The sequence below is a fragment of the Schistocerca gregaria genome, chromosome 8, assembly GCF_023897955.1.
Source record: "Schistocerca gregaria isolate iqSchGreg1 chromosome 8, iqSchGreg1.2, whole genome shotgun sequence".
Classification (NCBI taxonomy): domain Eukaryota; kingdom Metazoa; phylum Arthropoda; class Insecta; order Orthoptera; family Acrididae; genus Schistocerca; species Schistocerca gregaria.
This window is the reverse complement of record NC_064927.1, coordinates 435,144,370-435,148,250: the sequence shown is the minus strand read 5'-3', so window position 1 is coordinate 435,148,250 and position 3,881 is coordinate 435,144,370. Positions and strand designations below refer to the sequence as shown.

At 41.5% G+C, this 3,881-nt stretch overlaps 1 non-coding gene across 1 annotated transcript; it reads right to left on the bottom strand.

Moving 5' to 3' along the window:
* Positions 1–3,487: 3,487 nt before the first annotated feature.
* Trnai-uau (transfer RNA isoleucine (anticodon UAU)) lies at positions 3,488–3,562 on the bottom strand. The gene has a single exon. It is a non-coding gene; the product is annotated as a tRNA-Ile (tRNA).
* Positions 3,563–3,881: the final 319 nt, after the last annotated feature.

Genomic DNA, 3,881 nt, shown 5'->3' with positions numbered 1-3,881 from the left:
TCTCTATCTTATGGTCTCGTAATTATCTAACGCTACAGTGCACTTTCTGGATAGGATGGTGGATCTTTTTTTTTACTATATCTCACACTTCGACTCTCACACCCATCATCACGAAAATTTCCTCCAGACCGAGCGGTAGAAAAAGGAACATGCATAACCCACTGCCCCTGACCCTATCTTGCTACTCTACCATGCAAACCACGCGTACTTAAATTACATGAAATACATCACCCTGGTAACATACAGTACACCACAAAGAATAGTCACAACGTTAGAATCACTTCACTTTCGGCTTTCCCACTTCAATTAGTATTCATCCAGTTTCACACGACACTGCCCCACTTCGTAACTTTTCTTTCCTACTACGAACTCTGGAGGATATATGCACGTCTTCCCGTGCAATGCAAGCCAAGTGGTTGGCGTTGCTGGATAGACGGATGACTCACCTTACTTCTCTCCCAGAGTATTAGAGTTTGAATCAAGCGTCACACGGAAACATAACATGCAAAGTAATATTAAGAACATATTCGTCACACACGCGAGTCCTCAACTGGTACCATGGACGAGTACTTCTCTTTATCCTTTGTCTTATACACAGATTGAGAGTCACACAGTACTCACCCCGTGGAAGTACTCGTCTCTAATTTCAAGTCCTGCACGCGCCATTTCTTAAATATTTCCAACTTATTGTACACACGCCAGTAACTCAGCTCAACTTTAGCACTCAGAAGTATTTCAGCTTAGTACTAGCTCTCGCTAGTATTTCAACTTATTGCTACACGTGGTTTCATTGTGACCGTTGGTCAGTTCCGAAGATTACATCTATCCCCTTAATATTACCTGCCTGTCATTTAATTCTCCACACAAAAGTTCCTGAAATAGAGAAATAATTATTCCAAACTACTCTTAAGTATTTCACACGCATACCATCTCTCCATTCTTTTGTCTTTACGGAGCACACCTAAGACAGGTCATATCAAGATCCAGCGCCAGAGTGCTGAAACATGGCCGTTCTTCAGGTCAGCTCGCACCTCCGTCGAGGTGGGGGAGCACCACGTTACGTATTGGTCAGCCACATTTCAGGCGCTCAAAGCTCAGGTGAATTTCATCTCTTTGATCAACCAAAGGACCGTCTCAAAGATGATCATATATCGCACATTCACTATCTGCGATTAGCAGACGACCATACATTCATTCATTTCACAGATCTCACCAAACTGGATGTAGGGATTTATTTTGTGGGAGTGCACATGTGATCAATTAGATAAATAAATTGTCATTCTTTGCTACATTGGTATCCGGCTTCGGTGTATTAAGTGAAACTTAGTTATTATTACAAATAATATGTTGTTCTGACACGAATAACGTAGAATGTTGTACCTATTTTCAATGTCGGGCGGTAATGTACCCTTTCAATTGGATCGATGTTTTTTGACACTCCCCCAATACGGTTGCATATACTATTGTGTCTCACTGTTTAGAGGCGCAAAACGCCACACTGTTAGAGAGAAGGATTATTATTCAAGAAACACATAGTACAATGAAATTACTGATCTTCAGTAATTTGTAGGACTGCAGCTGCGGCTATGAACTGACAATCTCGTAACATGGAATACCATGAACTAATACAACATATTCTCAGGGACTAAGCCTGATGGGCCCTCCTCAGAGAATCAATGCAAACATTACAGAACTGGCTGAGGGCCGATAATGAAAGTGCGTCTACCTAGGTTGAAATCTAACTAAGAAGTGCACGAGGCACACTCTAGTTCCGTCGAGCTGCACAGCCCGCTAGAGTGCGCTGTGCTGCCAACCTTGGGTTGGCGCGGCGTTGTAGTAGTATCTGTGGCAATGATACTACATATACGGAAATTTTTGACACATTTTGTGCACAACTCACTGAATGTGAAAGACAATACTGCTTCTTCCAGCAATATGGGGCAACTTGTCACACTTGTCACACGTCTATGCAAACACTTATGCCTACCACGTTCACCGGATCTAACAACATGTGATTTATTCCTGTGGGGAGACTTGAAGAGAAAGGTATATGAAACAAATTCACAGGAACTCTAAGACAACATCAGCCATGATGTTGCCGCCATCGATATCTGAAATTTTCGTCGAGTGTATCTGAATGTGCTTATAAGTGTACAGCCGTGTACTGTAGTTGCAGCGGGCTGCTTTCATCATCCTCTATAAAGGTGTTTGTCACTGTATTTTTCATTATAAATAAATGATAACTCCATTTCACTGCATTTCACTGCATTTCCTTTATACTTACAGGGCCTACTTTTATACGCACTATCCTATACCTTTTGATACATAGTCTATAAGACATCAAAACAGACATCAGAACCTGGTCAATCATTTGTAACCACCCTGTATTCTTTCCTTTCCACGTCACGTGATGGTGAACAGTGGTCATGATGTTTGGACTAATGTTTATCTGTCATCAGCTGTTCTGATGCACTGATGAGCAGTTCTGTTTTTGAACTATGGGGGCTAACGAACTCCTCGTGCTTGATTTGTAGGTACGGCAACCGTGTACGTAAAGGCAGAAAACAGTTCACATTCATCGAGCTTTTCTGAAACGACGATATACGATAATTATAAACTAATCTTTTTTGCTATACTGTACTGATAATTGAAGTAATATCCTGAGATGTGCACTCGTATTAAGGTCGTTTAGTTGTCCAGTTGGCGAGAAGCCGTCGGAGAGGGGAGGATGTGTTCTGCCATGCGTGCTCTCATTCCACTCGCTGAGTCAGCTTCGATTGAGCCTGAAAATCTCTGGGCAAAAAAATTAAAAAAATAACATCTGTGGCACAAGAGAGAAATTGTGTTCTCGAGCGAATTACTCCACGGCCGGTGCTACGAATGTATTTTTTTTCCCTCAGCTGCTCGTTCAAACGGAAAATCTGTATAGCAGAACGGAGAGGATGTTGAGCGAAGACGAGCATAGATGCAAGGAATATAAACATTCCAGTTCATTCTCCAAAGAGATTGTACAATCTGCGTTAAGCTTACCTGTGCTTCGTGAGAGACTTCATATCTCTCTAACAAACGGTGCAGAATAGAAATACAGTAACACACTTAAAGGGAAAAAAAACCTATACAGTGAGTTGTACTAATGTAAACCGATAATCTTTTTTAACCAGAGGCCTAGTGTCACAACAGTTCCATAAAGGTTACTAGAATATTTTAATTACTAATGTTCCATCTACATAAGAAACAAGTTTTCTCTAAATTATGGATGAAAGAAATTCTGTGATAGAAATATTTGGAAGATCGGACAAAAGAAATGAAGAAACGGAAGTATATTCAAAACATTGATTTCTTTTTCTTAAGGCCTTTTTGAAGGCACGAAAAATAGACGTTTCTTGTGACTTCTTTTTCAAGTAAAACGCAAAGCTATAAAAAATTGAAACCCTCAGCTGCCGACAGCTGTAGTTGATATACCTCGATGAGGACTGCTGAAAATGTGTGTCCCGCCTGGGACTCGAACCCAGGATCTCCTGCTTATACGGCAGACGCTCTATCTAGCTGAGCCACCGAGGACACACATAAACAGCGAGACTGCAGGGACTTATCCCTTCCACGGTTCCAGTGAGACCCACATTCCACAATATACGTATGTAATGTACCTAATAAATATTTGCCCATCCACTCATTACTCGCGCACACTTAGGTGGTAGAGCACTTGCCCGCGAAAGGCAAAGGTCCCGAGTTCGAGTCTCGGTCGGGCACACAGTTTTAATCTGCCACGAAGTTTCAAAATAGTAACAGTTCTCGAAACAACACCTGTCGACAGATGAGGGTTTCAATTAATTATCATTTATTCTAGAGAAGCTGCACAGTCATCAATGGTATCTGTTCTT